Source organism: Erythrolamprus reginae, chromosome 2, assembly GCF_031021105.1.
Source record: "Erythrolamprus reginae isolate rEryReg1 chromosome 2, rEryReg1.hap1, whole genome shotgun sequence".
NCBI classification, from domain to species: domain Eukaryota; kingdom Metazoa; phylum Chordata; class Lepidosauria; order Squamata; family Dipsadidae; genus Erythrolamprus; species Erythrolamprus reginae.
The window spans coordinates 310,932,778-310,956,718 of NC_091951.1; the positions used below are offsets into that span (position 1 = coordinate 310,932,778).

General features: G+C 42.5%; 1 protein-coding gene across 5 annotated transcripts in view; it reads right to left on the reverse strand.

Annotated features, from left to right (window-relative positions):
* VCAN (versican) overlaps positions 1 to 20,158 on the reverse strand; it is a 123,581-nt gene extending 103,423 nt beyond the window's left edge. For 2 of the 5 annotated variants that reach the window (XM_070743069.1, XM_070743068.1), the window contains exon 1: positions 17,457 to 17,770. The gene's annotated coding sequence lies outside the window, so the exon portion shown is untranslated. Of the gene's footprint in view, positions 1 to 16,172; positions 16,232 to 17,456; positions 17,792 to 19,839 lie in introns of those variants that run through there. The other 3 variants (XM_070743066.1, XM_070743065.1, XM_070743067.1) reach the window with 3 other exon arrangements.
* Between the last annotated feature and the right edge of the window lie 3,783 nt (positions 20,159 to 23,941).

A 23,941-nucleotide genomic window follows, 5' to 3' on the forward strand; every position in this document is an offset into this window, starting at 1 on the left:
TAGTTGAATGGCGCAGACGGTGGCGGTAGGAAAAGTAAGTAGATAATCATAATTTATAACCTTTCTAAGCCAGCTTCTGACAAGCAAAGTCAATAGGGAAAAACCAGATGTGCTTAATAACCACAGGTCACTAAATTGCAGTGATTCAATTAACAACAGTGGCAAAAAAAGGTGGTAAAATGGGCAAAACTTACAAAACCTCCGCCTTGCTTAGCAATGGAAATCTTGGGCTGAGTTGTGTCTATAGGTCAAGAACCAATTGTATAGATTTCATAACTTTAGATACTTAATTCTGAATTTATGAAGTGCTGTAACTTCTTGAAGACTAAATTATTGCTATATTATGTTCAAAATACAAAGCAAACTTCTCTCTTGATTATCATTTTTTTTGTATGAATATTTACTGTAACAAAATTTCTGGATCTGAAATTTGTACCTAAAAGTAGGGAAGTAAATGGAATGGATCTACCCTGGTTTGCCACTTTATAAGCATATAAAAACCTAACAGATTCTTTAGGCAGAGATAAGATCAGCTAAGAAAACTAGAACTCTGCTCAAAGCTAATTTAGTCCAGTTATTATATTCTTGCCAAAAATATGTCAGATTTTCACCACTTCAGAATTGCCCGGTATTTTCTTATTCCACATCATTGCTCTTGGCAAAACAGCAGAAAATACAAATAGTTAAATGTTCACAATAGGATTGGGAAAAGTACCCCAAAACTGAAGCTTCTGTAATTAATTTCACATTAAGCATTCATCCTTAGAATTCTGCTTTAAAGTAAATATGAGACTCGATGAAGAAAATTATTATGTACACTATATATAATGATGGAGTCATAGTATTTACAGTTTAAATGACACTGAATCTAACTAAAGCGGTTTTCAATGTACTGTAGTGCTGGAATAACCAATATTCCTTTTATTCCAAAACAGGGAAGTTCCTTCTAAGACCATTCTTATAATTTACCTTAAAGCAATACATGCTTTGCAAATCAGAAAGCCTCTAGTTAGAGTCAGCCTTCTTCCTTTTCTACATCATACTGTTGGCTGAATCCAAAGCCAAACCTATCACATTTTGTAAAATATTCCTTATTTCAGGGAGCATTAAGGCAATACAGTTATATACTAATTTCAGTAGAAGAATAGTTTTCACTCCCTGTAATAAGTGTAAAACGTAACAGATGTTTCCAGACTTGCTTTAAGGTGTTTTGTTTCTCCTAGTTTAAACAAAGAAATATGAAATCTGGATGCTGTCTAAGAGCCACAAAAGAGCATAGTTTTCTAATTAACTAAACAGCAACACATTAAGTCTCTAAGGCTGTGTTTGCTGATCAAGCTGTGACCAAATACTCTCCAGCTTTATCATGTTCTAATATTTTTATTATGCTAAACAAGACAGTGAAAAAAAATATGTACAAATATGTACAAGAGCATTAAAGAATCAACACAACCTCCAAACTGAGAAGCATGGAAGGGGAGTGGAGGTAACCCATCACATTATTTTATAAACAAAGACCTAAAAGTCTGCATTAGTTTTTTTTTTTAATCAACCATTATCAAGCAGTATATATCATTTTTCAAATTGAAAGGGGGTGGCCCAGTGGTTAGAATGCAGCCCATGTCAGATAACTGCTAGCTGTAGTTCAGCAATTCAAATCTCACCACTGGCTCAAGGTTGACTCAGCCTTCCATCCTTCTAAGGTGGGTAAAATGAGGACCCAGATTGTTGGGGGCAATATGCTGAGTTTGTAAACAGTTTAGAGAGGGCTGTAAAAGCACCATGTTATACACTGCTCAAAAAATAAAGGGAACACTTAAGCAACACAATATAACAGCAAGTAAATCAAACTTCTGTGAAATCAAACTGTCCACTTAGGAAGCAACACTGATTGACAATCAATTTCACATGCTGTTGTGTTCATTCAACTTTTATTGTCAAGGCTGTGAGTAAAGGTAATAACATTGATGTGGTGGTGCATCTTGGCACAAATGATTTGTCCCAGAGAAATGTCAATGTAGTAAAAAGAGATTTTCAATGTCTAAGTGTGGAGCTGGGTAAAATAGCAGATTCAGTGACTTTCTCAGAGGTGTTACCGGTTTGTGGCCAAGAGGATAAAACAACGTGTATCATAGAGTTTAATGTGTGGTTAAAGCAGTGGTGTAAAGCTGAAGGTTTTGGCTATGTAAGTCATGATGTCAGTAGGTGGTCTAATAGGGAGTTGTTTAAGAGGGATGGTTTGCATCCATCATACAGAGGTGCCCAGGTGCTCGGTGAGGAATTCAGAACTTTTTTGGACAGGCATTTAAACTAGGTAAAGGGGACAGTGATGTAACTGATGTGGGTGATTTCTGTCCCCGACCAATGAGGATAAAGCAGTTTTTGGAAGCTTATGAAAAGGGAGCTGCAAATAAAATAGATGTAGTTGTTGATGATAAGGGGCAAACTAATAATGAAAATAATGTTCTTCGTGTAATGTGCACGAATGCTCGAAGCTTGAGCAACAAGCTCTGTGAATTAATGGCCATAATATCTAGAGATAATTTGGACCTGGTTGCCATAACTGAGACATGGTTTAAGGATTCTAATGAATGGGAAATATCCATACCAGGATATACACTGTATAGGAAGGATAGAATAGAGAGAAGGGGAGGTGGAGTAGCCATTTATGTTAAAGAAACTCTAAAAACAACACTAATTCAAAATACATGTCAAGATCTAGAGACCCTCTGGATTTGCATGCAAAATAAAGACGGTTCTGTCATTAGAATTGGGGTGATCTATAGGCCTCCAGGGCAATCTGAGGAATATGACAACAAGATGGTGGATGAAATTACCCAAATGGCAGTAAAGGGAGATATTGTGGTTATGGGTGATTTCAACATGCCTGATGTTGACTGGAATATCCCCAGTGCCCTTACATGCAAAAGTAAGAATATAGTAGAGGCCTTTACAGGAGCAGCTCTGGCACAGCTGGTTAAGACACCAACTAGAGGGGAGAATATTCTAGATTTAGTTTTTACGAATGGGAATTGGGTTTCAGATGTCAAGGTGGGAGAAAATTTAGGTTGCAGTGACCATCTATGTTTGTGGTTTGATGTAAAAACTCATTGTGAGCAATCCTATAATGCAACCAAAGTATTGGATTTCAGAAAAACAAATTTTAATGCAATGGGGGAATATTTAGATAATGAATTAAAGGGGAGGGATAAAATGGCAGGAGCGAGCACCCAGTGGACTGTATTTAAAAAGGCCATCTTAAAAGCCACTGGACTGTATGTAAGACAAATAACTAAAGGTAAAAGGAAGAAGAAACCGCTATGGTTTAGCAATGATGTAAGGACTATAGTCAATGAAAAAAAGGCTGCCTATAGGAGGTATAAAGAGTCTGGAAGTATAGCTGATAGGGAGGTGTATAAAATGAGACAGAAGGAGGCGAAACAGATAATATATGCTGCTAAAGCCTCAAAAGAGGAAGAAATTGCCAAATCTCTAAAGAAGGGGGATAAAACCTTCTTCAGATATATTAGTGATAAGAAGAAAAACTGCGGCATCACGAAGCTTAGTACCGGGAAAAATACATGCATTAATGGGAATAAGGAGATCGCTGACCATTTCAATAGCTACTTCTGTTCAGTTTTCTCAAAAGACACCTTACAAAATAATACTATAGAGGGATATAGCATTGCCTCCAACTGTACGGATTCAGCTCCAGTGATCTTAGAAGCCGATGTCTTAGAAGAACTTGAACGATTAAAGATAAATAAGGCAATGGGTCCAGATGGCATCCACCCCAGAGTTCTTAAAGAACTCAGATCTGTCATTGCTACCCCCCTGACTGATTTGTTTAACCAATCCTTGTTAACAGGAGATGTTCCTGAGGATTGGAGAATGGCAAGTGTTGTGCCTATCCACAAGAAGGGCAGTAGAGAAGAAGCTGGTAACTACAGGCCAGTTAGCTTGACATCAGTTGTCGTTAAAATGATGGAGACTCTACTGAAAAAGAGGATAAATCAGCACCTAAAAAACAATAAATTATTGGACCCAAATCAGCATGGCTTTACTGAAGGCAAATCATGTCAGACTAATCTCATTGATTTCTTTGACTATGTCACAAAGGTGTTGGATGAAGGTGGTGCCGTGGATATTGCCTACCTGGACTTCAGCAAAGCCTTTGATACGGTTCCACATAAAGAGCTGATAGATAAATTAGTGAAGATTGGACTTAATCCCTGGATAGTTCAATGGATTTGCAGCTGGCTGAAGCATAGACACCAGAGGGTTGTTGTGAATGGCGAGTATTCTGAGCAGAGTCAGGTTACAAGCGGTGTGCCACAAGGGTCTGTTCTGGGTCCTATTCTTTTTAATATGTTTGTGAGTGACATAGGGGAAGGTCTGGTAGGGAAGGTTTGCCTATTTGCCGATGACTCTAAAGTGTGCAATAGGGTTGATATTCCTGGAGGCGTCGGCAATATGGTAAATGATTTAGCTTTACTAGATAAATGGTCAAAGCAATGGAAACTGCAGTTTAATGTTTCCAAATGTAAAATAATGCACTTGGGGAAAAGGAATCCTCAATCTGACTATTGTATTGGCAGTTCTGTGTTAGCAAATACTTCAAAAGAAAAGGATTTAGGCGTAGTGATTTCTGACAGTCTCAAAATGGGTGAACAGTGCAGTCAGGCAGTAGGGAAAGCAAGTAGGATGCTTGGCTGCATAGCTAGAGGTATAACAAGCAGGAAGAGGGAGATTATGATCCCGCTATATAGAATGCTGGTGAGACCACATTTGGAATACTGTGTTCAGTTCTGGAGACCTCACCTACAAAAAGATATTGACAAAATTGAACGGGTCCAAAGACGGGCTACAAGAATGGTGGAAGGTCTTAAGTATAAAACGTATCAGGAAAGACTTAATGAACTCAATCTGTATAGTCTGGAGGACAGAAGGAAAAGGGGGGGACATGATCGAAACATTTAAATATATTAAAGGGTTAAATAAGGTCCAGGAGGGGAAGTGTTTTTAATAGGAAAGTGAACACAAGAACAAGGGGACACAATCTGAGGTTAGTTGGGGGAAAGATCAAAAGCAACATGAGAAAATATTATTTTACTGAAAGAGTAGTAGATCCTTGGAACAAACTTCCAGCAGACGTGGTAGATAAATCCACAGTAACTGAATTTAAACATGCCTGGGATAAACATATATCCATCCTAAGATAAAATACAGAAAATAGTATAAGGGCAGACTAGATGGACCATGGGGTCTTTTTCTGCCGTCAGACTTCTATGTTTCTATGTTTCTATGTTTATCTGAGTGTTCTCTTTATTTTTTTGAGCAGTATATAAGTCTAAATGCTATTGTTATTGCCATAAATTATGCAAATCAAAAGTATATTTCTACTTCCAGCATTGCAGAATAATTCTTTTATCCACCCTTATGCCTGAAGAATCCACAATTCTTCTAACCTGGATATATACAAAATACTGGTAATATACCCAACAAGAACATATGGATTTTCAACATGCAATGATTGAGCCAGAATTGTTAACCACCCTGCTGACATCAGCCCCAAATGCATTAATAACTCAAAACCAAGTCAATAATTAGTCCCTTAATTACATCTCCAGCAGCATGAAGATTGCAAACTAACTAACCTTGCTAAGGTTCCCTATAGCGTTTGACTAGAGAAAACAACATTTCTGTTGCTTATTAAATCTATTTTAGTGTCGCTATGTCACATTGTTTACTGCTGTTCTCCTTTTGTTCGCCAAGACAAGACATTCACATTTCTACTTCCCAAGGTCATATAATCAATACCATCAGCTAATAGCAGTTACATCTGGATAGAAACATAGAAACATAGAAGTCTGACGGCAGAAAAAAACCTCCTGGTCCATCTAGTCTGCCCTTATACTATTTCCTGTATTTTATCTTAGGATGGATATATGTTTATCCCAGGCATGTTTAAATTCAGTTACTGTGGATTTATCTACCACGTCTGCTGGAAGTTTGTTCCAAGGATCTACTACTCTTTCAGTAAAATAATATTTTCTCATGTTGCTTTTGATCTTTCCCCCAACTAACTTCAGATTGTGTCCCCTTGTTCTTGTGTTCACTTTCCTATTAAAAACACTTCCCTCATGGACCTTATTTAATCCTTTAATATATTTAAATGTTTCGATCATGTCCCTTTTCCTTCTGTCCTCCAGACTATACAAATTGAGTTCATTAAGTCTTTCCTGATACGTTTTATGCTTAAGACCTTAGCTGTTTCTGCTTCAGGCTGGATTTCCAGATAAAAAGTTCTAGATTAAGATTGCCTTTTCAGTCTCCCCATTTTTTCCCCTCTAGATCTGTTCTTCAAACTGTTGAACTCTAAAGCCCAGGGCCTCCAGCTGTTGGTTATATTAACTGAGAAGTAATCCAATGCAGCTGGAAGACCTTAGGGTAATAAGTTTCTTAGATGATGACCGCCACTAGGCAAAAACAGAAAAAAACCCTCTCTTTTTTACTTGGAACTTAGGCTGCAATATATTTACTGTTCTTCTCACATGCATACATGAAGGCAGCTGTTTCTGATTTACAACTTGGAGAAAAGAGAATAAGGTTAGACAGAGCCACCAATGCCTGAATGAGCAAGCAGTCTATTGTAGTTCACTGAGGATAAAGCAGGTTCATGAAAGCATGTAAGTTTATGCTGTGAGTATCTCAGAAGAAAGTTTTTTCTGAGCTTTACTCCTTTCTCTTATTTTTTTTAACCAACCTCTAGAAAAGCCTACACTTAATGGCTCCTTACTTCCTGAACAAGTTGATCAGTCAACAGCTGGCCTCCTTGTTTTCAACTATCATGGCTGTCCTAAGAAAAGTAATAAATACCTTCTTTCAATTGGAAAAGCCTTGTTAGATGCTAGCCAAAATTTGCTAATGCCTAAATAGTGTTTTATCCAAACTGAAGAGAAAAAAAGGAGAAAAGATAATTGGTAGTTTCTTTCATTACTGCTAGTAAAAAGAAACAATCATACAGCCTACTACATTAAGAAAAGGGGGAAGATTGCAACATCCTTTGCCATCTTGGACTCTCACCACTCACCTTCCATTTACCATTCCTAGCAGTTTGCATTGCAAAAAAGCACATTTGGCCCCCATCACGTCACCCCATCAAGTTGCACAAAACATCTGGAAATAACCCTCTGTGCATGCAAAGGTCCGTGGTTTCTTTGCAAGCCACGGAGACCAGAGGACTGGTTCAGAATGCTACTGGTTCAACAAGTGGCGGTAAATTTCCACTATTGGTTCTAAAGAACAGGTCCAAAATGGCAACAACCCCCCACTGGCCCTCACATATTTTGATTCCTTGTTCCATACACATTTAACATCCTCAAGATTTATTTTGCAATGCTAACATAGCTGTTGTATCTTCTGGAGATTTAACTCCCATAAATTTGGCATGGTGTAATTCAAAGCATATTTAACCAGTTCCATTAAACTTGGTCCCAAGTAAATACACTTAAAACTGCAATCCAAGTTGCTGAAATTGCTTCGCTGATTTCATTATTTCAGAGAAGCTGAAGAAAACAGTAGACCAGTGATGGTGAACCTTTTTTGGTTCGTGTGCCAAAAGAGTGTGTGTGTGCGTGTGCTAGCATGAGCTCACATGCCCACACCATTCCTCATCCTCATACATGTGCAACCCCAGCACTGCCCCATGTATCTGCACAACACCCCCCCCCCCCCCATCCCCATGCATGAACACAGGCTTCACTGAAGCCTGGGACAGTTAAAAAATGGCCAAATCAGAAAAATGGGTTTCCGGTTTGCCTGCTGTGCTGTTTTTTGCATTCTGAAGTCTTCAGGTAAACTTCCTGAAGCTCTGGAGTGCAAAAAAACAGCACAACGGGCAAACTGGAAGTCTGTTTTTCCGAACTTCCAGTCTCCCTGTTGAGCGGTTTTTTACACTCCTGAAGCCTCCGGAGAGCAAAACAGCCTTCTCCAAGGCCGAATATCAGCTGACTCATGCACACTGGAGCTGACATAGAGCAACGCCTTATATGCCCTCTGATATGGTTTCGCGTGCTACCTGTGGTGTGCACACCAGAGGTTCACCATCATGGCAATAGACCCATACTTCATGGAAACAGACACCAAGGCAGTACTTCCCAACTGTATTCAACTAATAAGCTCCTTGGAGTCCTATACCATGTAATATACCCATACAGTGATCTCTCGATTATCGCGAGGGTTCCGTTCCAAGACCCCTCGCGATAATCGATTTTTCGCGATGTAGGGTTGCGGAAGTAAAAACACCATCTGCGCATACGCGCCCTTTTTTCATGGCCGTGCATGCGCAGATGGTGGAGTTTGCGTGGGCGGCAGGAAAGACCCAGGGAAGGTTCCTTTGGCCGCCCAGCAGCTGATCTGCTCGGCAGCGCAGCGAGGAGCCGAATCGGGGTTTCCCCTTTGCGTGGGCGGCGGGGAAACCCCGATCTTCGTCTGCTCGCTGCAGCTGCGGCCACCCAGCAGCTGATCTGCTCGGCAGCGCAGCAGCAGCGAGCAGACGAAGATCGGGGTTTCCCCGCCGCCCACGCAAAGGGGAAACCCCGATTCGGCTCCTCGCTGCGCTGCCGAGCAGATCAGCTGCTGGGCGGCCGAAGGAACCTTCCCTGGGTCTTCCTCGCTGATGCCCCCGCTCGCCCGCCCGCCCGCTGCCCGCCCGCCGCCCGCCAGCAAGAGGGGGAGAGATAGAGAAAGAGAGAGAAGGAAAGAAAGAGATGAGAGAGGGAGGAAGAGAGTGTGAGAGAGGAAGAAGCAAGATAGAGAAAGAGAGAGAGAAAGAAAGATGAGAAAGGAAGGAAGAGAGTGACGTCATCGGGTGGGAAAAATCACGATATAGCGTTTCGCGAAGAACGAGATCGCGAAAATCGAGGGATCACTGTACACTCTATTAGTAATCATTACATCATCTTCACACCTTTTAGATTATTGATGCATCGTTAATTGCTTAACACTGATTAGGTGCACTATAAATTAGACTGCTTAAATATCCTGTCTACCATTTAATTCACTTTGCCAGTTTTACCATATTACTACCAGTTGATTAATTGTCTGCTGCTCACAGTTGGTTAATTTGGGCTATATTCAATTAATCACTGTCTCTTGATTAACTCATTATCACTTGTAGTGAGCCAAGTACTACATGGCAGAGTCCCCAAAGGATTACACTGTCACTCCACACAAAAGCGTTATTTTATTCCTAGCTTGGTTTTTCTTTTCATTAAATTTACATTATTTATATTCTGTGGGTTTAAAAAAAAAGTTGTCCCACACCAAAAAGCCCATAAGTGCTATAGTCTGCGGAGAGGGGTGGCATACAAATCCAATAAATAATAATAATAATAATAATTATTATTATTATTATTATTATTATTATTATTATTATTATTATTATTGAATATACATTGCCACCTATTTGCACATAGCAACTCAAGGCAGCTTACAGAATATAAACCTCATTTAAAACAAAAAAACTAATTAAAAAGAATCAAATAAATTACGTAATAAATTATAATAAATCACCACCACCTGCCCTACCACCACTCCACCCCAGCAACAGCAGATCACACAAGCCAGTTATAAAGCAGATCACATTTTTAACTCAATAAGTCAAATACAGCCCATCAGCCAGGTTGCGGGTTGGTGGCTGTATACTGTATTTGCTTACCGTATTTTTCAGCCAGCCTCTCAAACAAAGGTTTAGCAGGCTGAAAACAGCCAGTGAAACCTCCATTTCGGAGGCTTTTTTTAAGCCTCTAAAACTTCAGAAGTTTCAGAGGCTGGAAAAAAGCCTCCAAATGGAGGATAGGCAGGCTAGAAAAGCAAGGCACAGAGCTCACAACCAACTAACTTTTTGCTAAGGTTTATCTCTTGGAACTGCTGATTGAGGGTATTCAGACAGGCCATCCACCCACCAACCCCATCAGCTTTTTTCTTATTTTCCTTCCCAAATACTAAGGTGCGTCTTATATTCCAGTGCATCTTATACTCTGAAAAATACGGTATTTAAATCTGCAGAAATCCAGATGTGTCCTTAAGAAGCTGCTATTACTGGTCCATATATTGGCAAAAGCTGGGCTCATATACTGCACTAAAATCAAATCAAAATATGATTCCCTACAAAGTATAAAATCACTCTTAGAATGTACTTTAGATATAATTATATCTAATTAATTAATGTTTGTGGAAGAGAAACTTGGCTCAGAGTTAAAAGTTGATATTTTTAGAATAATGTAAATTTGATGTGATTTTCACTATACAGGGCCAGAACCTAATGTGATACTTATCATTATTACAGTAATGTTTGAGCAAGTAACATCAGAAAAATAAATTTAGGTGAACTAAGCATAACAGAACACAAGCACAATTCTCTTTAACTCTAGTTTCATACCTTTTTTTTCAACTAGCAATTCAGCCTATATCAATTTTGTTTTAAAAAAAATGATTTCAAGGAAAACCAGACACTTGGAAATACATCAGCAAAAATAATTTAAGTAGGTCATTGCATACAATCTCAATCTAAAAAATGGAAAATTGCTGTAATCTAAGTAGAAAAAGGCCACAGGGTTCATGATATTGGGGAAAACATTGACCACATGAACTCTGAGTTGCTTTGAATGCTGGTTAAGAGGTAACAGGTAATTTGTCACTTTAAAGTTTCTAGTCTCTTCATTTTTGAGTTTTACAGAGACTTCAACAGTATCATGAATACAAGACTTCTTTTTGTAAAATAGGACATCTATAAGACCTATTGATAAGAAAGGTCTTTTCTTAATAGCAATGGCCATAGGTCTTGAGTATGAACCTCAATACAGTGGTACCTCATGATACGAACCCCTCGCCATACGAACAACGTCTTACGAACCCGGAAGTTCGGCAAAAGTTCGGGTTCGGGAGGCCGCCGAGAAGCCCCGCCGCCAGGCTGTCAACTTTTGAAACAGCCAAGGGCTTCTCAGCGGCCTCCCGAATGCCGAACCCGGAAGTTCGGGTTTGGCGTTCGGGTTCGGGTGGCGGGGCTTCTCGGTGGCCTCCCGAACACCAAACCCAGAAGTGACAGCCGGGCGGCGGCGGTTATTTGCATTTTTTTTTCCGTTGCACTCATAAATTCATTTTACATTGTTTCCTATGGGAAACAATGTTTCATCTTACAAACTTTTCACCTTACGAACCTCCCCCGGGAACCAATTAGGTTCGTAAGACAAGGTATTACTGTACTTCTATGATCGTTTTCTTGTTTGGTTTAACATTACTAAGTGCAGGATGATACTGGAAGTACACTGGCAGCCCTCAGGCCAGATATGTTATGTGCAGGCCACACCCACCACAGCTCCGCAAAAGCAAAAAATGTCACAATATGTCATGCTATGTCATGTGACGCTATCGAGTTTGACACCCCTTAGTATAGTACCATACTAAATCCATAGTAATACCAGTTTGTTTAGTGACCAAAGTTACAACAGCACTGAAAAAAGTGGTTTATGACTGTTTTTCACTTATGACTATTGCAACATCCCATGGTCACATGATCAAAATCCAAATGCTTGGCAACTGACTCATATTTATGACAGTTGCAGTGTCCCAGTGTCATGTGATCACCTTTTGCAATCTTCTGACAAGCAAAATCAATGGGGAACCAGATTTATATAAAACAGTTGTGTGGCTAACTTAACCTTAGTGGTTTACCTAACAACTATGGCCAGAAAAGTTATAAAATGGAGCAAAATGCAGTTTAAAAATGTCTCAAAAAACAACAGAAATTTTAGGCTCTATTATAAATCCTATTTTAATAAGGGTACCATGAAGAAGCATGTTATAGGGAAATTCGCAGTTTGTAAAATAATGATACGCTGACATCATTGTGTAACCCTACCCATTGAGGGAAACCCACAAAAATTAGAATCAGTGATGCTTTTCTACTCTTAAGTGTCAAGGCAAGGAAATAGAAAAGAGGAAGCTAGTGTTATGATGTCCATTATGCTTAACTTCAAACAATAAGCCATGGTTTGCATGCAATTCAAAGTGGCTGAGTTATGAATTATGCTACCTTAAAATCAAGCAGATCACATTATGCTTAACACAATGCAGAAGCAAAGCCTCACACAAGAGATAATATAGTGCATAGTTAAAAGTGTTAGACAAGGATCAAAAAACCAAGGTTTCATTCTCTCCTGGTCATAGAAGTTCCTTAGTTGCCTTTGGTCTATTTCATGAGTGTGCAACTTGTGGCGTGTTGTTGCCATCATGTGACATATCGTGACGTTTTTTCCCTTTGCAGAGCTGGGATGGGCATGACCTGCACGTAAGTCAACCAGCCCTTGGGCCACCAGTTTGACACCTCTGGACTAGTCAATCATAAAGGATGATATAATCTGCCTGAAGCTATTGGAGGAAAGGCAATATGTTAAGCTGATAGATAAATAGCCTTTAAGTCCAAATCGGCTATTCACTAGCAGCAGACCATATATCAGAGAAACAAATACACCATACCTGTAGCAATATCCAGACTCTAATTCTGTCCCCATAATCACTCAGACAACAAATATTGTATCAATAGAAGAGAATATTTGTAGCTCTGGACTGAAATGAGAGATTCCTGGTGCTCTCTAAGCCTGGTTGTTTTCTTGCAGATGTTTCATTAGCCAAATTAGGTAATAGCGGTGCACTGACCATGTTACCTAGTTTGGATAATAAAATGTCTGCAAGAGCAAAAAAGGTCACCAACCCCTCCACAAATATTGTCTATGTAAATGTTCATCTTCTATAACAGTGTTTTTCAACCAGTGTGCCGTGGCACACTAGTGTGCCGCAAGACATGGTCAGGTGTGCCGCGAAGCTCAGAGAGAGAAAGAAAAAGCAAGAGAGAGAAAGAAAACAAGAGAGAAAGCAAGCAAGAGAGAGAGAGACAGAAAGCAAGAGAGAAAGAGAACAAGAGAAAGAAAGCAAGAGAGAGAGCAAGAGAGAGAGAGAAAGCAAGAGAGAGAGAGAGAAACAATGGGAGGGAAGGTGGGAGAGAAAGACATAGAGGGAACTAGGGAGTGAGAGAGAAAGAGCAAAAAAGAGGAAAGAAGGAAGAGACAAAAAAAGAGGGATGGAGAGAGGGAGAAAAAAGAGGGAGAGAAAGAGGGAGAGAGAAATAGAGCAAAAGGGAGGGAGATTTTTTTTGGTCCAAACGTTTTTTAGCCCCCCCCCCAATGTGCCCCGTGGTTTTGTAAATGTAAAAAATGTGCCGCAGCTCAAAAAAGGTTGAAAATCACTGTTCTATAACACCAGAAGTCATGTATTTTGTCTATCTTCCTATGTGAAATAAGTTATTGTATTGTTCAAACTCTGACAACTGAAGTGGTACTAAAGTGGTACTAAAAAAAACAACCACCAGGGAAACGAGTGACATGTCGTCAACTGTGATGGAATGTACCCCTGCAGAAGCAGTGGGAATAGTTTTGGCAACTGTGCAGCCCACAACTGGAGGAGGGAGGAGGACAAGGTTCAGGGTAAGCCATACTCTAGAATTTCTTGGGATATATCTAGGTAATAAGAATAATCTTTATCTTGGCAAAAATCTGTCCATTAAGTACAGTATAAGCAAATAAGGGCTGACCTTAATTGGATCTCGCTCACTCACCTCTGGGCTTGGGCCCGACATCAATATTTATGAATAAAGTGTTGCTGAACTTAAAAGGTTATAATTTTTGTTTTTTCTGTATTTCAACTGGGCTCCACTCTTTACAGCGCCAATTATGTGTCTGTCTTATCTATTGCATAATACATTTTATAGATGTCACAAATAGTAACAACATGAAAGTTATGCAACAATGTACTAATCTTTAAGATGCTATAAAACTGTTTTGAAAATGAGCCAAGTGACACTTCTGTTTTCTGTTGGTCTACATACTAATCACTCATTGTGGAACAGTTATGAAAGTATACCAATACTTATATTCAACATTGGAAAAAATGCTCTCATAGAGCAGAGAAATATTTTGACATACTTCATTTAATCCTCAAGAGAAAGACTGAAGGCAAATGAGGTCCAGGCAGAAGAACATCACGGCTTCAATATCTAAAGCACTGATTTTCAACCTTTTTTGAGCCGCGGCACATTTTTTACATTTACGAAACCCTGGGGCACATTGAGTGGGGGGGGGGGGGGGCTAAAAAAAATTTGGACAAAAAATTCTCTCTCTCTCTCTTCCTCCCCTTCACTCTATTTCTTTCTCCCTCCCTCTTTCTCTCCCTTCCTTCCTCTTTCTTTCTCTCTCTCTCCATCCCTCTTTCTTTCTCTTCCTTCCTTCCTCTCTTTTTTGCTCTCTTTCTCTCTCCCTCCCTACCTCCCTCTATGTCTTTCTCTCTCTCTTTCTTTCTCTTGTTTTCTCTCTCTCTTTCTTGTTCTCTTTCTCTCTCTCGCTCTTTCTCTCTCTTGCTTGCTTTCTTTCTCTCTCTCTTGCTTTCTTTCTCTCTTGCTTTCTCTCTCTCTTGCTTTCTCTCTTGCTTTCTTTCTTTCTGAGCTTCGCGGCACACCTGACCATGTCTCACGGCACACTAGTGTGCCACGGCACACTGGTTGAAAAACACTGATCTAAAGGACTGGTTTGGACAAAATTCCACAGCCCTTTTTTATGCAGCTGTTGATAAAAATCGGATCACCAACATGCTCGCCAACATCCAATGATGGATATGGTACAAGATGAAAAATAGGACATGAACATGTGATGTAACAATGTAATGTTATCACTTTTTTCTGCTACAGCAGTTTCCCTAATTTGTTAGTGCTGGTTGGAGATGAGAAAAATTCTAATCCAACCCCTTTGAAGGTTATGAAGTTGGATAAATATGACATTGCAAGATATAATCAAGGTGAAACCTAGTTGAAATTGCTAGGCACATACTAGAGATGTATACTGAGCTAAAAGCATAGCTATGATCTCCCAAATCCAACCCCAACTTGACCATGAGTTCAATGAGTGACTGTGTGGCGAAATCAATCTCTCAACCGACTTTAGATAACTTAACAATGGGAAATCTATCTTCCACCTCCCCTTTTAGTGGATCTTTGTAACAGTTTGCTATGCCAGACAGATGCTTACTCTATGCTGACACAGCAGCATTTGGCTTCCCTCTGCATTCAGTAATTATGAATGCTTATGGTCTGAGGAGATTGAGCTCTTATGAAACCATTGATGTCCCATGGTCTCTTTGAGAGAGGCCAGTTCATCATTGAAAGTCACTAAAGCCCAAAATACACCTTTTCATCTTATAAATGTCTTGCCAGAGTTCCCTGCTAGTCTTCAATTGGCATGATAGCAGCGTTCCGACATCTAAGGGATAGCCATAAAGGGAGTCAAGCTATTCTCCAAAGCATCTAAAGACAAGATAAGAAGCAATGGGTTGAAACTAATCAAGGAAAGAATATAATAGAATGGATTGGAATAGAATTCTTTATTGGCCAAGTGTGATTGGACACACAAGGAATTTGTCTTGGTGCAGATGCTCTCAGTGTAAATAAAAGAAAAAGATACATTTGTCAAGTATCATGTGGTACAACACTTAATGATTGCCATAGGGGTCAAATAAGCAATGAAGAAGCAACCTGAAACTAAGGAAAAATTTCCTGACTGTTAGAAGAATTAGTCAACTTGCTTCCAGAAGTGTGAATGCTCCAAAACTGGAAGCTTTTAAGAAGATGTTGGATAACTATTTGTCTGAAGTTGTGTAGCGTTTCCTGTCCAAGCAGGGGGTTGAACTAGATGACTTCCAAGGTCCTTTCCAACTCTGTTATTTATCCTTTTCCCCTGCCCAAGCAGGGGGTTAGTTTAGAAGACCTCCAAGGTCCCTTCCAACTCTGTTATTCATCCTTTTCCTTCTTGGTAGTTTACTGAAAAAGGTGCTGGCTAATAAAGCAGACACAGGAACACCCCTCCTACACCGTTCCGCCGGCCTGCCATTCATTAAGTTGCCGGGATGCCAAACCCCAGAATCCCCCCCACCGCCCCAAACTCCCTTTCAAATCTCTCTCCCACCACTTTTTTTTCCCCTCGCGCGCGCGCGCGCGCTCACGCTTCGTCTCCGGTCAAACAAAAGGCGCCAGACCAAATGGCTCGAGACTTCCCAACTTCACACACCAAGACGAGGGAAGGACAAAGGATGCCGACTCCCTCCCAGACGAAATGATCCGTCCACGTGGCTGCCGGAGGACCAGACCTCCCAAGCTCCTTTTCTCAGCCCCGGGGATGCGCCTGTTGGGAGCGCCCTGCGCCCGGCTTTGCTTCGAGCGCGCTGAGGGGGGAAAAGGAGTGTGTGTGCGGGAGGGGGGGTGTTTCCGAAGGACTGGCCGGAATATGAGTTCCGAAAGCCAACGCCCCCTAAACCCGCGCTGAGGAGTCTTTTTTTTTGGGGGGGGGGGGGGACGCAGCAACTTTGGCTAATGTATACTCCTGCTGTCTGTCGCCGGGGGCGGGGACCTCATTTCAACCAGCCAAACGATATTTTCGCACAGAGCAAGACGTCGAGGGGGCGCGCTCTTCATTCCGGTCCTCCCCCTCCCCATTTCCTCACCCCCGCGATGGGCGAAAATGGGAACAGGCTTTTCTTTCTCCGGGAAAGAAGAAAACGTGGCTGTTGGAACCACATCTCCCCCATCACTCATTGCCGAGGCAGCTGGAGGAGCCATTCCGCCTAACCCTTTATTTGAGGGGAACCGTGCATGCCTTTGGTTGGGTTCCCACTTTCTTTTTTTTTAAGATCGAGAAGTTCGTTGAGGACACAAGCCCGTAACGTGGGAGGTCAGGGAACTTAAAACACCAGCCAGTCGGGTGTTGAAATGGCAAGAAAATCGGGGCAGAGAAAGGAGTCGGCTCGGAAGTTCTCCATCTCCTTTAGATTAATTAACCCACAGAGTTGCTCCAGACCTGCTAGGTTTTCTGTGCAACTCGAAATTTCGATGGACGGCCAAAGCGGCCAAAGTTTGCTAGAAAGAGTAGCCTGTCTTTACTGGGAACTGCCTGTTTCCGAGACTGAAGGGAAGCCAAGGGCAAATGGCGCTGTAGAGCCCACGGAGAGAGCAGAGCGTTTTAGAAACAGTTTCGGAGCCCAATTAAATCCCAAATTGACAACACATTAAGCCAGAACTGCAACACACCTTTCACGTCGCTTTCACATAATCAGGGTTTTGAACTTTAGTATATAGATCCCGGGAATCGGGGCTTGTTTCTTTGCATTCGAAACATACCTGCTCATAAGGCAACTTGAATAATGCTAATGGGATAAAACGAACCCATAACTGGGTTTAAGGTAAGTATCTGAAATCACAAGCCAAACAAAGATCCGTCTGCACAACAGGCGAATCAGACTGAGGTTAAAGTAACCGAGCCAATTTGTTGTGCGAATGCTACAGCTAAATTACTCACTTGAATTAAACACGTGTGAACACAGCCTTTTCGTTGACCGAGAAACTTTCCTCAAAAAAAAGAAAGAAAACCAGCCGGGAAAGAGAAAAGAACAAACGTCGCAGAGGAAGCAGAAGAAATAACTGCGAGGGGATGGTTAGCCATTCGTGGCTGATACCATAATGTTCAGTAACCTAGATACTTTTTGTCAAGCTAGGATAGCCCTGACACAAAACTTCCTCCGGGTGAGAAATTTCCCAAGATGCTGCCTACGATGACTGAATCTCCCTTCGACCTTCAGAGTTTCTCCAGCAGAGGGAGCAGCGGAACTGCGCAAAGACGCGCCATCCCTTCCCAACTTCCAAGACTTGGGAGTTTTTAAGACGCGCAGACGCTTCTCCTCCTTCCTGGCTGCCCGTTTAAAGCGCCGGAGCTCCTTTGACCACAGCCTCTTAAGCGCGCCAGTTCATTCATTTGCTCAACAGAAAGGTTTCCGCGGCTGAGTTGCGGATCTCTCTTTTTTCTTTTTTCTTTTGGGGGGGGGGGGGAAGCAGGATTGTTCCTGCCAGTTTGCAAGAAAAGAGGGTGTGTCGCAGTCGCTGGGCGAGGCAGAATGAGGGCTTATTCTCCAGCTTGCTTTAAAACGGGGGAAAAGGCAACCCCGCCCCCCAACCCTAAGGTTTCTCAGCGTTTGGGGGAAAGGGGAGAGCCTGCTTAGAAGAAAGCAGCTGGGATGGAAGAAGACGATTAGTTGACGATGACATACACTTTTCCTGTAGAAAAACCCTAACACTCCCCCCTGCACCGCCCCTGTAACATTTGGAGCCCGTCAAAGAGCTCGAGCCAGAACTACTTTGGCTACCGCCACGCACAGGAAAGACTGAGATAAACGCTCCGAAAGAAAAGGCTTGGGAAGGGAGATTTTCCTCACTCCCCCTCCCCAACCCGACTCGGCAGCAACATGCCGAGACAGACAAAACAATGCTCCCATCTCCCAACACATTTAAGATTCACAAGAAACGCACCCCTCCACACACACACGTTCCCACCCCAGCCGCCAACACCACACCCATCCCGGTTTTTCCATGTTGCATTCATTGCTAGCTAGCCAAGTCTTAACTCATTTTGGGGTGAACCCACTGCTCTACCCCCGGGATTTGTTGCCTTTTGCAATCTGGATCAGTAGGTCACTTAAGCAACACTAGCTTTTATAACCTGGGTTAGATAGATTAGATAGATAGATACAGACAGACAGACAGACGAGAGAGATTTGCCCTTCTCGCAACTTATTTTAAAGAACTTTCGAATTTGGAGCCTGAAATCATATAAAATTGGCAGGGGGGGGGGGCGGCGGAAGGAATGGGTTACCCAAACTTCGCAGAAAAGTCTTGCAGGGACCTTAGTGCTAAAGTTTGTCACAACAGCGATTTCCTTCCCAAACGCTTCCCACCCACCCCTCTTGATTTTCTTTGGGTTGCTTTCCCGGCACGTTAAAACAAACAAAAAAAACCCTCATTCTTAAAACAAAGCCCCAAAGTGATCGATGGACGCGCGCTCCCCGTAAGACCGGCAAGCACGGCTTCTCCGGAAGGTCCAAGGAAGCCAGGGGAAGGAGTGGGAAAACTTGAGCATCCGCGACGCCTTTTCTTCTCTGACCTTTGTGATCTTCCCTATCAACCTCCGGTCCTTCCTGGCCGCTATGGCCAAGAGGAGACCCGACCTTCCCCCCCCCCCCCCTGCGCGCACTCTCCGCCCCAGGTTTTTCTGCCAGAAAATCATCTCCGCGGCCAAGCCTGGAGAAAAAAAGACAGAACCAAGTGTTCTCCGGGAATCCCCAAACCAACTCCACGGCTTTCACCGCCCGGCTCAGCCCCCTGCAGCCGAACCTGCTCGCCAAGTCCGCCGCTTGCTTCCCAGCACCTCCTTCCATCCAGAGCCGCTTTGTGTCTTCCAGACCCTAAAAAAGACGTTTTCCTCCCCAGCCATTAACCGTTTCCGAGCAGCCGGGCTCCCTTACCTTGCCTCCCATTCAAGAACTCGTCTGGCCACACACACACACACACACACACACACACACACTTCCCCCATTCTTTCCACTTTTCTTTGTTCTCTCCCCCCACACCCCTTCCCAAAAAATCGATATTGTGCCTCACACTCTGCCCTCTCCTCGAAAAGCATCGCCCTTCTCCAAAGGTATGAATGAAAGAAAGCATGAAAGAGCCGGCGCCTTCAAAAAAAATCATCTTCATCAGGCTTTGGTGTCTCCCCCACACACACTTTCTTCACCCACCCACCCACACTTTCTTCACCCCTCCCAATGCCTTAGCTTTCACCAAACTCTTTTGTCTTACAGGTAACTGTGCAAAATTACCTCAGAAAATAGAAGGGAGAATGGTCTAGTTACCTTTCAGAGCAGTCTATTGCAGAGGCTACCAAAAAGAAGAAAAATGGGGGCGGGAAAAGGGAGGGAGACAAGAGAGAGAACGGGGGGAGAGAGAGAGAAAAGAGGAGCCCCAATCAGAGATGGCTGGTAATCCAGAGGCTCCCTCAGGCGCGAAGTCCCCTGTTTCTAAGTAGCCACTTGGGAAACGGGTCCTTCGGGGAGCTTCTTTCTCGGTCTCCCTGCGGCGGCGGCGGCGAGCACCTGATCCCACCCGGGCGGGAGAAGCGCTGCAGCTCCCGGCAGAAAGGAGCACCCGGCGCGCTTTGCCTGCAAGTTCAAATGCGGACTTCACCACCCATCATGATTATATCGGGTCCCGTCAGCGGTTCGAGAGGAGGGGCCCTGCCTTGCCTCTCCGAGAGGAGGGCTCTTCTGGCTGCACACCCGCCGGGGTTCGCCAAGACCGAGCCCAGAGCCAACGAGGGGCAGCAGCAGGAGAGCGGCGGCGGCTTCTTCCTCCTCCTCTTCCCACACCCCTCCTCGCTCCCCTCAGTCCCCAAATCTCCCGAGAGGCTCTGCAGACCCCCGTCGTCGCCGCCGCGGCACCACATGAGGTGGTGGGGAAGGGAGAGGGGGGGTAATAGGCGGATATCGACGCGCCCCCTTCTCTCCTCAGGAACAAACAAAATTGGTAAAATATCGACTCGCGCCCCCTTCCCTCCTCAGGAGCAACAAAATTGGGACGGGAGGGAATCGGGGCACACGCTGTGAATGGGGGCTTCCTCCTACTGACTCTGAGCGAAAATAAATTAAAAATAAATGTGCGAGTCGTGAGGGACCGCGGGGGGTGCCGAGGGTCCTGTTGGATTCGGCCCCCCCACCTCAAACTCTCCAAAGATGGTTGAAAGCCAGCGTTCAGCTAAGGCCGGGCTAGTGGGGCTGAAGCCAGTAAGTCTTGCGAGGCGGTAGCCCACGAATAAATGATGGTGTCGCCTACCCCGATTGTTATTGAAACAAAAGCAAAAAAAAATAAAAATGCGGGAACCGCAGGCAGGCGGAAAGTGGAAAGAGCCAAAAACAAAAGAAGCCTTTTGGCCGAAGACTTCCTCAAAGTCTGAAGTCTCTGGTTAGAAAATGTTGCCTGGCTTCCTCTCAGTATTGTAATTTGACTCCCAAGATTTCTCTCTCTTAGGTTGGGAGCCTGGTTCGTTACAAGGTTGGTTTTGGGCTCTCTACAAACATGGTCCTTCAGGCAGTGTTCCCTCTAATTTTTTTTGGGGGGGGGCGGAAAAGTATAGTGTCTGAGCGGCAGTCCCTTCAGGACTGGGCGGCACAGAAATAATAAATGAATGAATAAATAAATAAATAAATAAATAAATAAACAAACAAACAAACAAATAAAAAACCCACCCTGTTTTGCCTCAGAGAATTTCAAAATAAAATACTGTACTGTGTGTCTATAACAGTGAGCTCATAATAGGGCAACTCTATCAATACTGTATTAAAATGCCACTTAAAGAGTTGAGCTAGTTTCAAACTAGATTTTGATTTTCTTTCTCTCTTCCTTACTCCCATTCTTTTTCTTTCTCTTTTCCTTCCTCTCCTTTTTCTATCTGTTTCTCTCTCTTCCTCTCTTCCTCTCTCTCTCCTTCCCTCTCACTCTTTCCCTCTCGGCTTCTGGGCAGGTTTGGAAAACTCTGAGTTGATGATGATTTTTAAGTGAGCGATTGCTCACTGCTCAGCTTAGAGGGAACTATGCCTTCAGGAGCGATGCTTTTCTTTCATTTCAGTTGTATGTGCCTTGGGAGCAAGGAGCAATGGCTCTACAAAAGAAGGTGAAGCCATGGCCCTGAGGGTAATATTTGAGGGTGGTTTTCTTTTGTTCCAAAATTGAGTTAAAAGCAGGCTTGGGGCCAGCAGAGGAGAGCTTCCTGTCTTGAGGGTGGGCTGCAAAACATGATCAAAGAATCAAGACCCTCCACATGGTTAGGCTGGATGAGGCAGGAGATGCAAAAGAGTAAGGGACAGAAGCAAGGCATAAAGGACAAGCGCTTGGCAACTTTAAGACTTGTGGACTTCAACTCCCAGAATCCCTCAGCCAGCTGAGGAATTCTGGGAGTTGAAGTCCACAAGCCTCAAAGGTTGCCAAGCTTGGAGACCCCTGAACTAGTCTGTTTCATTGTGGTCTGGGAAAAGCTGTAACATTTAATTGCCACCACAGATGAGCTGCAGTGCAAGCCATTAAGGGGGAACCAAACTGACTTCTTAGAATAGCACCACCCCATGAGGAAATACAACATCTTGAGCCATTTCATTTACAAAGTGGAGAAGGTGACAACCTGAATTGGTTCCTCCTTTGCAAAATGAGATTTGCAGACTAAAGTACTTCTCTGTCCCTTCCCCTCTGCATATGTTTTATATTCTGTCTTCTAAAGACCGTAAGATTCTCCTCTGACCCATGCTTCAACTCTTATTTCATCATTTGGAGACAATTACATTTCATGGAGATTTGAATTCAAGACAGCTCCAGCCACAGCTGAGCTGCATAAACTCAAACAAAGCACAATGTTCAATTGTCCTTTTAAATTTTGATCCAGCTTATAGTCCACTTACCATATATTTCAACAGTGAGTTCTAAAAACCTTTACTACCAGTTCGCACATGTGCAGAAGCGTCCTGGGTGGTGGGCAGAGCATCCCGCCACCAGTGCTACCAATTCTTGGAACTGGGCCAAACTGGGAGCAACCCACCACTTATATTTTTCAACTGTCTCCTTTTGAGAATAAAAGTCCCCCTCCCTTGAATGTTTATATGAACACAGATTATCATTCCCTACTGTCTGTCTTCCAAATAGATGGGATGGTTATTCCATCATTATCAGAATGGCCCTCTAAAAGTGAATGGCTGACTACCATAGATATCTATCATCAACTCTTCATCCATCCATATATCCAAGGAGGAACTGCACTTACTGCTGCTACCGGTGTGATGCGTGTGCAGCTTTGGGTCTCGGACGTGTGCATGTCAGCGTGTTTTTGCTTCTGCACATGTATGTGCAGGAAGCAAGATCTTGCATGTGTGAGATTTTGGCAATTTTTTCAGCATGCACAGAAGCAAAAAAAATGCCGAAATCTTGCATGCATGTGCCCTCGTGAGATTTTGCTTCCTGCACATGCTGGGACACACACGTGCGCCAGAAACCAATGTTGCACGTGCAGCTCAACTTTTACTACTGGTGTGGCATCCTTATTCATACTGGTAATAACCCAATACTGCATATATCCATCTGCCTGCTTGCCTCGCATAGTAATCCAATGATTGAGTTACGGGAATAAAGTTATGAATTTAGTTATCAGTCAGATGATTGACCTGATAAGGGCTCCAGTTGTGGTTACAAGCTCATATTATATAGGTAGTCTTAGTTTAGTGACCATCTCATTTAGCAACCATTCACAATTATACTAGTGATGAAAAAGTAACTTTGGTACCAAGCCTCACATTTATGACTTTTGCAGATCTATAAAGCAAAGGAATGTATGATAAGCATAGTTGTGGTTTCACTTAGTAACGGCTTCACTGATCATCCATGTTGCTAGTCTCAACTGTGGTCACTAATCTAGATCTCCCTATACACATAATACAGCAATGCAATAAAAAGCAATCAATGTAAAATACATACAAAATGCAAATGTTAAATAAAATTTAAATAATTGCAAGTACAAATATTACCCAAATAATAAAAGTAAAAATTTCAAAGCCAGACCATGCATATTGTGAAGAAATATGCAATGATTAATATGCCCAGTCTAGAATTCATAGTGCTTCCAGGATTTATTTATCTATTTTGCCACTACCTCAAGAAGACAGTTAATAAGAAAAAATATATATCAATTTTCCATACTAGAAAAAATAAATCCTGGAAACACTATGTATGCATACATATACTGTATGTTGAATGTATCTACTGCTCATCAGAAGGTATTGTTTACGGTAAGGAGCCTTATGTAGCCTTTATTTGCCCAGGGTATGTATGTATGTATGTATGTATGTATGTATGTATGTATGTATGTATGTATGTATATGTGTGTGTGCACTATGTATAACATGCTATATAAATGATCCA